We start from the raw sequence: 10,000 nt of genomic DNA, 5'->3' as shown, positions 1-10,000 counted from the left end.
CAGTATGTATGTATGTATGTATGTATGTATGCATGTATATGTATTCTCCTACACTTTACACACACTATATCAGGGGTAATCAAGTAAAGTTCTAAGAGGTCCATTTTGACAAAATGGCCTCAAGCCAGGGTCCAGTGGTGACGCGTGCATTTTTTATGCCGTCAACACAGATTTGTTTCCTCGCATATTCCTATCAAATTATTGTATAGCAGCAAGTTCTGTGAAATATGCATGGAAGTTATTGTTCACTTCAGTATATCCCCAACTTACTTTAAAATCAAATGAAGTAGGCAACATTTCAACAATATTTCAACCTGTTTATTGACACTTCACATTTAGGAGGGATTTCACATTTAGGAGGGATTATATATAAAAAGTAGGCTACTATAAACTTGAGTAAAATGAGGTCTACATTTAAAAACAAGGCAGCTTTTGAAATATATGAGACAAGCAGGTTTAGAGCTACTCACGGTGAGAATTAATATATACAACTCGGTCCATTCTTGATGGAGCGCCCTATTTTCAACATCTATTTTTCTTATTTTAGAGCACGGCATGTATAGGCTGACGTTACTTCTGTCTTGTAGTATCTCACTTCCCTCTTCGTTTGTCGTTACGTTTCTCTGGTCATGCAGTGTCCAACTCCTACTAATGTTAGCAAGGAATCGCTCTGATTACAGTAACGTTAAAGATAGCAAGGCTGTCACGTGTAGACTGGTTAACGTCAGGCAATGAACACGCAGATTCGATTGGCTAGCGACGCGTGAGATAGTAAACAAATGCCGTAATATACTACAAAGGCTGCGCAGGCTCAAACTAGTTGCCTACGCTCTGTCAAAAGGGAGACATTTATCGGGTTATAGACGCGGTCCGGATTGGATGGCTTCTGGGTCCGGATCCGGACCGCGGTCTGCCTGTTGCTGATGGCTGCACTATATTTTACTTTTACAGTTTATACAGACTGATTCTATTCCATTCTATACTGCACAGTTACTGTACATATGGATGTATATACTAATATACAATAAAAATATATTAGGTAGGGGTAGTAGCATAAAAAACAGACTATATACTAAATATATACTAGTCCCTGTTATGTCTCTTTGTATGCTACTACTCTCTTATCTAGTGTCCATTTCCTTACTCTGTATCTAGTGTCCTTTTCTTTCCAACCTTTCTGTAGTTTCAAACTCTGAAACGTCACATTTACCCCCGGGGGGATCAATAAAGTATCTATCTGTCGCCATGCTGTGACGTGCACGCGTTTGCCTCTCCGAGACCGCCCCCCTCGTCAGATTAGGACTGACCCCTGAGTGGTCCTCAGAAAGATAGAGGACCTATTTTGGATTATTAGTTGGAATCCCACAGTTGAGATGTGTGTATTTCTGTGTATCAGTGGGCTTGTAGATGTGTCTAGCACGTTGGGCTAGCCGGCGAGGCCCTCAGTTGACTAGCACTGCAACAGGACGTGTTCTGGTTGTGAAAGTTGTAACTGTGTTGTCTGTATTGTTTCTTAGTCTGCTGCTTCAGCTCACGGCCATGACGCCTGCCTGGTGGCGGATCGTCGAGACGGTTCACGGATCGGTCTGAAGTCTTGCGGAGATAACGAGGGAAAACGCCTGATGCAACTCAACGCAACGTCGGGGAGTGATTCAATTAAGACAAATTCGGATCAGCGTTAATCACAAGCTCTTCTCTTGTGTGGAGTTTTTAAGTAGATCATTACACGACAAAAGACGCAAAGCGATGCGGTTTTAACTGTGCCTCTGCTTTGTCTTCCTGGCAAGACGAGTGTGTTGCGCTGGTGTGGGAGATGTTCTGAAGTGTGTTGCGCTGGTGTGGGAGATGTTCTGAAGTGTGTTGTGCTGGTTTGGGAGATGTTCTGAAGTGTGTTGCGCTGGTGTGGGAGATGTTCTGAAGTGTGTTGCGCTGGTGTGGGAGATGTTCTGAAGTGTGTTGCGCTGGTGTGAGAGATGTTATGAAGTGTGTTGCGCTGGTTTGGGAGATGTTCTGAAGTGTGTTGTGCTGGTGTGGGAGATGTTCTGAAGTGTGTTTTGCTGGTTTGGGAGATGTTCTGAAGTGTGTTGTGCTGGTGTGGGAGATGTTCTGAAGTGTGTTTTGCTGGTGTGGGAGATGTTCTGAAGTGTGTTGTGCTGGTGTGGGAGATGTTCTGAAGTGTGTTGCGCTGGTGTGGGAGATGTTCTGAAGTGTGTTTTGCTGGTGTGGGAGATGTTCTGAAGTGTGTTGTGCTGGTGTGGGAGATGTTCTGAAGTGTGTTGTGCTGGTGTGGGAGATGTTCTGAAGTGTGTTGTGCTGGTGTGGGAGATGTTCTGAAGTGTGTTGCGCTGGTGTGGGAGATGTTCTGAAGTGTGTTGCGCTGGTGTGGGAGATGTTCTGAAGTGTGTTGCGCTGGTGTGGGAGATGTTCTGAAGTGTGTTGCGCTGGTGTGGGAGATGTTCTGAAGTGTGTTGCGCTGGTGTGGGAGATGTTCTGAAGTGTGTTGCGCTGGTGTGGGAGATGTTCTGAAGTGTGTTGTGCTGGTGTGGGAGATGTTCTGAAGTGCCCCCTCTGGGTGACGGGGTGACGGAGAGGGCGTACTGTAAACAAATAAAACACTCACAGTAGGAGTCAGGCGGGTGTTTGAGTGTGAGCAGGTGTGTGCGCACGTATGCATCTGTGTGAGGGCTCTGGCGTCAAGGGCTTAATGTCATAAATATGCTCAGTCGTGACAGGGGAAAGCCGCAGACAGAAGTGTGTGTGTGTGCATGTGTGTGTGCATTCGTGCGTGTGTGTGCGCCTGTGTCTGCATGTGTGTCTTTGAACATTCAGAGTCATCTCAGTCATATTTTTTGACAGAATGCACGATTCCCCTGTGTGCCTGCGTGCGTGCGTGTGTGTGTGCGTGTGTGCGTATATGCGTGTGTGTGGTATGGGATTTGATAGCAGCGGCTAGCTAGTTGTTTGAAGTGTGTGTGTGTGTGTGTGTGTGTGTGTGTGTGTGTGTGTGTGTGTGTGTGTGTGTGTGTGAGGGGGGGGTCTCAAGCGTGACGGGCCCTGCCAATCACCCGTCCTGGCTGTCACCACAGCACCCTCCCAGGGGAGAGAGAGAGAGAGAGAGAGAGAGAGAGGGAGGGAGAGAGATAGAGAGGGAGGGAGAGAGATAGAGAGAGAGGGAGAGAGAGAGAAAGGGGAGAGAGAGTTAGAGAGAGGGAGAGAGAGAGAGAGAGAGAGAGAGAGAGGGAGGGAGAGAGATAGAGAGGGAGGGAGAGAGATAGAGAGAGAGGGAGAGAGAGAGAAAGGGGAGAGAGAGTTAGAGAGAGGGAGAGAGAGAGAGAGAGAGAGAGAGAGGGATAGAGGGAGAGAGACAGAGGGAGAGAGAGATAGAGAGAGGGAGGGAGAGAGATAGAGAGGGAGGGAGAGAGATAGATAGAGAGGGAGGGAGAGAGAGAGAAAGGGGAGAGAGAGAGAGTTAGAGAGAGCGAGAGAGAGGGAGAGGGAGGGAGATAGAGGGGGGAGAGAGAGGGAGAGAGGGAGGGAGAGAGATAGAGAGGGAGGGAGAGAGAGAGAGAGAAGAGAGAGAGAGGGAGGGAGAGAGAGAAGGGAGAGAGAGGGAGGGAGGGAGAGAGAAAGAGGGGAGAGAGAGAGAGAGCGAGAGAGAGGGAGAGAGAGAGAGAGGGAGAGAGAAATTGGAGGGAGAGCACGGACGAGAGGAACCCTGCGAGGTGTGAACCTAGAGAGGGGGGATGTCCGCAGGGGAGGAGGATGACAGGTGACGTGAGGAGATGAGGAAAGAGAGGAAAGACTCAGGTTTCAGGTGAAGGGAGGGAGAGACAGAGGGAGGGAGAGAGGGAGTGAGGGAGGGAGAGAGAGAGAGGGAGAAAGGGAGGAGGGAGAGAGGGAGGGAGAGAGAGGGAGAGAGAGAGGGAGGGAGGGAGAGAGAGAGTGAGGGGAGGAGAGAGAGGGAGAAAGGGAGGGAGGGAGGGAGGGAGAAAGGGAGGGGTGGCGAGAGAAAACGAGTGCGAGGAGAGAGCGAGTGATCATCCCGCCGTCTCTGAGCGGTCAAGGAAACTCTCCTCACATCCAGTCAGTCTTATTTATTCATTTATTTATTTATCTATTTGTTTGTTTGTCATCATAAAAGGCACAAAACAGCTAGAAAACAATCTGTTAGGGAAGAGGCGTTTCAACGGGAGACGGTTTGCGCATCTGCAATTCGATCTGTCTCACTTGACACTGATTCCCGGCGTCGTCGAGGACGATGGAGGAGCCTCGGTCTCCAGCACGCCTCTCGCACAGTTCAGCGGCGCATATTATGGGCTGTCGGGGAGGATTTCATGCTTCCCCGTATAGTGAGAAGACCCTCTTAGTCTCTCCCCGAGCGCCATGGCAACCGGGCTGTGAGGCGGGCGCAGGCGGCAGGAGAACGCGCGCACACACACACACACACACACACACACACACACACTGTTGCCTATCACTCATCTCTCTGGGTTGGGACTCGATAAATCAAAATGTATTTTTAATGTATCGATACGCAGAGCTGGGAAATCAATATGGTATCTCAGCTGTATGGATTTACCCAGCAGCCCTAGTTTAAGGACTGCAGAGCAGACTCACTCCATGAGAAGATGGACTGGTTCTGAGAGAGAGAGAGAGAGAGAGAGAGAGAGAGAGAGAGGATGAGAGAGAGAGAGAGAGGATGAGAGAGAGAGAGAGAGGATGAGAGAAAGAGAGAGAGAGAGGATGAGAGAGTATGAGAGAGGACGAGAGAGAGGGAGGATGAGAGAGAGAGAGGATGAGAGCAGATGAGAGAGAGAGGGAGGATGAGAGAGAGAGAGCATGAGAGAGAGAGAGGATGAGAGAGGATGAGAGAGAGAGGGAGGATGAGAGAGAGAGATGATGAGAGAGGACGAGAGGTGAAAATAAGAAGCATTTGAGAAGAGAAGAGGAGAGAAGAGGAGAGGAGCAGAAATAAGAGGAGATAATAAAAAAGAGAGAAGAAAAGAAGAGAGGAAAGGGGAAAGGACATGAGGGAAAGAGGGGAGTAGAGGAGGAGAGGGGAGGAGAGGAGGAGAGGGGAGGAGAGGAGGAGAGGGGAGGAGAGGAGAAGAGAGGAAGGGAGGGGAGGAGAGGAGGAGGGGAGGAGAAGAGAAGAGAGGATGGGAGGAGAGGAGGAGAGGGGAGGAGAGGAGAAGAGAGGAAGGGAGGGGAGGAGAGGGGAGAAAGAAGGAAATCAGAGACAGAGATGGACTGATGGGGAACGGCTGAACAGACAAACAGACAAGTATGGATGGAGGGATGGAGGAGGGGACAGAGAGAGGGATGGAGGTGTGGATAGACAGAGGGATGGAGGTGTGGATAGAGAGAGGGATGGAGGTGTGGATAGAGAGAGGGATGGAGGAGGGGACAGAGAGAGGGATGGAGGTGTGGATAGACAGAGGGATGGAGGTGTGGATAGAGAGAGGGGTGGAAGTGTGGATAGAGAGAGGGATGGAGGTGTGGATAGAGAGGGATGGAGGTGTGGATAGAGAGAGGGATGGAGGTGTGGATAGAGAGAGGGTTGGAGGTGTGGATAGAGAGAGGGATGGAGGTGTGGATAGACAGAGGGATGGAGGTGTGGATAGAGAGAGGGGTGGAAGTGTGGATAGAGAGGGATGGAGGTGTGGATAGAGAGGGATGAAGGTGTGGATAGAGAGAGGGATGGAGGTGTGGATAGAGAGAGGGTTGGAGGTGTGGATAGAGAGAGGGATGGAGGTGTGGATAGACAGAGGGATGGAGGGATGGATAGATGGAGGGATGGAGGGGTGGGGGGGGTGTGGAGGTGGTGTGAGGGGTGTGGGGTGTGTGGAGGTGGTGTGAGGGGTGTGTGGAGGTGGTGTGAGGGGTGTGGGGTGTGTGGGGGTGGTGTGAGGGGTGTGGGGTGTGTGGAGGTGGTGTGAGGGGTGTGTGGGGGTGGTGTGAGGGGAGTGGGGTGTGTGGAGGTGGTGTGAGGGGTGTGGGGGTGTGTGGAGGTGGTGTGAGGGGTGTGGGGTGTGTGGGGGTGGTGTGAGGGGTGTGGGGGTGTGTGGAGGTGGTGTGAGGGGTGTGGGGTGTGTGGGGGTGGTGTGAGTGGTGGGGGTCTTGTTCTGGCGCGTGGTGGCCGGCCATGTGTGCTCAGTCGTGGGCTTCCTGACTCCCGGCCTGGGCACAGATGGCACTCTGTCACGGAGCTACGCTCAGCGTGCGCACTGACACCAACCACGGGCCATGCACACACACATGCATGCACAAGGAAACACACATACGCACACACACGCACGCACAAGGAAACACACACACAAAACACACACACACACGCCCATGCCTGTTCTGACTCCGCGCACACTGGCGGGGGTCCTCGCTATAATACAGTTGTTGAATACATTTGATTGTTATTTCAGTTGTCATGCGCTTGCTTGTGGTAATGTCCAGCCCTCACGTCACGCTGCGCGTAGTGTAGCTGACACTCGGTGGAGCCGAGCTGTAGCTCCTTTGCACAATGAGAGAGAGGTGGGGGGGTGTTTGTGAGTACGACAGGTCCGGGCCACTTAGATCTTCAGTCCCGTCGGGAAAACTTTCATGTGTCCGGTTCGGTGTCTTCCCTGCTGTCAAAGTAGCAGATGTGACAACCACTGGCCCCACCGGTAATGCAGGAAGGCGAATCGTTGATCGACCGTCGCCCTGTTTGAATGTTGTATCCTCGGTTCGGGTGGCGACATGCTTTTCTGCTCCTACAGCAGCTAAAACATGTTCGCTTGCCGACGGGGACAGACAGTGTGGGAAAGTGTCTCACGGCGTGCATGAGTCAACGAGCCGACGCTCAGGTACTCCGCTCCGTTGTTGTTGTTGACAGTCTGTCTGGTTCTCATGCAAATGAGATGATTAGTTTCCCCGAAAATGTGAAGAATGAAAGCGGCGCTTTCTCTCTCTCTCAGCGCGCATGCTCGCGCGCTACCGTTGAGCATAGCGGCTGTGGACTGTCTGGATCCCGTCGCTTTGTCCCTTCTCTAACAGCGTGGAGCGCTGAGCACACAAAGGCTGGATATGCTAATGTTGAGATTCCCTGAACTACGAGGCTCCGCCACTTTGTCTGAATGGGCAAATCGACGGTGAGTTGTCAGTTATGCGGACGCTGTAGACTCACTTCCTCATTCTATGAATGAAGTGCTTCTCGGCAGGAATGCCACTCACCCTCGTACTTAATCGGGACATGGAACTTCCTATGGGGATTTTTCATGTCCCTTTCGAGGATGGCCCGCTTTGGACCAGGATAAGCAGAGTTTCTCCACTGTCCGGTGGCGGTCAGGGGTCAAGTTGAATTACGGCAGATTCCTTGATCTGGTGCCATGATCTCCGGCACAGCCTTTTTCAAACCGCTTAACAATCTGGCAGGAGAATTGTCTCCTGGACAGCTGGTTACAGCGCGTTCTGATGGAGGGGTATGCTATTCAGTTACAGCGCGTTCTGATGGAGGGGTATGCTATTCAGTTACAGCGCGTTCTGATGGAGGGGTATGCCATTCAGTTTGGCTGCCCTTCTCCGCCCTTCGCGGGCGTGGTGGAGACAGTGATACTGCACCCCGATCAAGCTGCAGCTCTGTCAGCAGAGACTGCAGAGCTTTTATGGAACGGAGCGATAGCTGTGTGGTCCCGCTGGAGCGGAGCAACGAGGGGAATTATTCCGGCTACTTCGTACCCAAGAAGACGGGAGGCGTGAAACCAATTTTGGACCTCCGCTTTTTAAACAAGGCGGTGGGAAAATGGAAGTGTCACATGCTTACGGTGCGGCAAATGCAGGAAGCGTTCCTTCCCCCGATTTTTTTCACCAGCATAGACCTGAGAGACACTTCCACGTGTCGCTTATTCCTCAGCATAGGATGTGTTTGCATTTTGCCTTCCAGGGAGAGGCGTATGAATACACCAGAATCCTGCTTTCTCCATTTGTGTGGAGGTGGAGTTGAGACCACTGCGCTGGCAGGGCATCAGAATCCACCTATTCTGGCTTTGACGCTCTCCGCCACGGTGGTGAGACATCTCACTGACCTGGGGTTTGCAGTCAATTGGGACGAGCGCTCTGTGGTCGGCCTGTCAGATTGTTTACTTGGATATCAATCTGGACACGGGCACCATGAGAGCGCGTCTGTCCGACCCAAGGAGGGAAACGCTGGTGAAGAGTCTCAGCATTGTCCGTTCGTCTCTGAAAGTCTTGGTTCTGTCAATCATGCGTCTTCTGGGCCTCATGGCAGTGGCCCATGTGGTGGTGTCCCTGGGTCTGCTGCACATGAGGCTCACCCAGAAGGCGTTGTTGTATGGCTTCATGCCGGTGGGGTTGATCTTACCATTATTAGCCAGGGATACTGATAGCGTCACTGGGCGAGGTGGTATGCGGAAGTGATGGCCATGACGTCGTTGGGCTGTAGTTCATTCCTCATTGGCCGAACGTGCTGTCCCAGAGTGTGTGCGCCGCTTCTACTGCCACGGTTTATTCGGGAAAAATGTGCCGCTTTGCGCGCTTGTGAGTCCTGCTCGGTTGGGACGATTTTTGACTTTCTTCAACACCTGATGGGTCATAGTGATAGTTTAGCAGCATTCACTGTCAAAGTGTATGCATGTGCTAGTTTCACGTTTTTTGGGCTCCCCCTGGTTAAATGTTTCCTGACCGGCGTACGCCTTCCAGTGCCTAAAGCTGCGGCACCACCTTTGGATTTGCTCTTGGTTCTGAACGCACTGTGAAGCGCCATTTGAACCAATGGAGCAAGTCTCTTTCCAGTGTCTCTCTGTGAAGACCGCGCTGCTCCTTGCGCTGACATCGGGCAAGCGGGTCAGCGATTTGAGAACGCTGACAGTTTCCCTCATCACGTGATGGGGGCGAAGCTGTTTTGCGCACGGATCCATCTTTCGTTACGAAAGTGGTTCGGGACGCATTCAGCGCACATGACTTGGAGCTGAGAGCCTTCTGTCCGCATGCGAACGAGGAAGAGGCCCGCTTACATTTATTGTGTCCTGTGTGTGCGCTGACTTGTTATGTTCAGCACAGCTGTGTTTTCCACGGCCTGGGGAAGGTGGGTTCACCGCTGTCTAAATAGTGTCTCTCCCAGTGGGTTTGTGAGGGCATTGCCCAGTCCTATGAGACTACGGGCTGCCCCTCTGCCTAGGACTGTTCGGGCACACTCTACGAAGGGCGTGGCCACGTCGGCTGCCCTGTTCAACGGTGTCTGTGGAGGACATTTGTGCGGCGCTGACTTGGTCATCTCCGTCCGTTGTTATCTTTTATCCATGTCCTCTGTCTCTGTGGCGTTGTCGGTGCTAGGTACAGCTGCCAGCGCGGGTCAGCTTTAGACGTGGCGTCCCAGGGCGGGACCGCCTGGTGAGTGGCGGTCCACTCCTGTCTGTGGGTGAGGCTAGGACAGGCTATGTTATGATGTAACGCTTCCAGTCCGGCTCTCCCCTCACGTACCTCTCCTTGTCCTCGGCTGTGATAGGCCGAGTGTGGCGGGGTGGGGCCAGTGCTTGGGTGGGACAACTTTTAGTATGGTCTCACCTTGGAGAACTGGCTTGTGTCCTGGCTGGCCAGTTTTGTTACACCATACTGTTATACCGTATACCAATAGGAGCTAGCCCTGTGGGGCGGAGCTCCACGAAATAGAACGATGGTTACGTATTGTAACCCTAGTTCTATGAGTGGAGCGGAGACCCACAGGGAACAGACTTGCTGACCTCGCAGTCTGCTCGCTGAAAATATCCGCTAGGAGCAGTTGAGCAGGTGAAGCCCGCTCATACAGTGGTGCACCGGACCTGGTTGGACACAGGTGTGTGTATGTTGCTGTTTTTTTTCTTCTGTCAAATGTAGCTGGCTAGGTTTCACTAGCCAAGAGGAGCCAGACATGTGGGGCTCTGCTCCACTCATAGAACTAGGGTTACAATTCGTAACGATCGATTCACTGCATGCGTGGGGGTCCACCTCGAGTGACTGCATGTACGTT

At 52.0% G+C, this 10,000-nt stretch overlaps 1 protein-coding gene across 1 annotated transcript in view; it reads right to left on the bottom strand.

Annotated features, from left to right (window-relative positions):
- The window catches only part of csmd2 (CUB and Sushi multiple domains 2), a gene marked incomplete at both ends in the record, with an annotated part of 339,405 nt that overhangs the window by 244,166 nt on the left and 85,239 nt on the right, over positions 1 to 10,000 (bottom strand).

Source organism: Borostomias antarcticus (genome assembly GCF_949987555.1).
Source record: "Borostomias antarcticus genome assembly, chromosome: 21".
Taxonomy (NCBI): domain Eukaryota; kingdom Metazoa; phylum Chordata; class Actinopteri; order Stomiiformes; family Stomiidae; genus Borostomias; species Borostomias antarcticus.
This window is presented reverse-complemented; position numbering and strand designations above follow the sequence as displayed.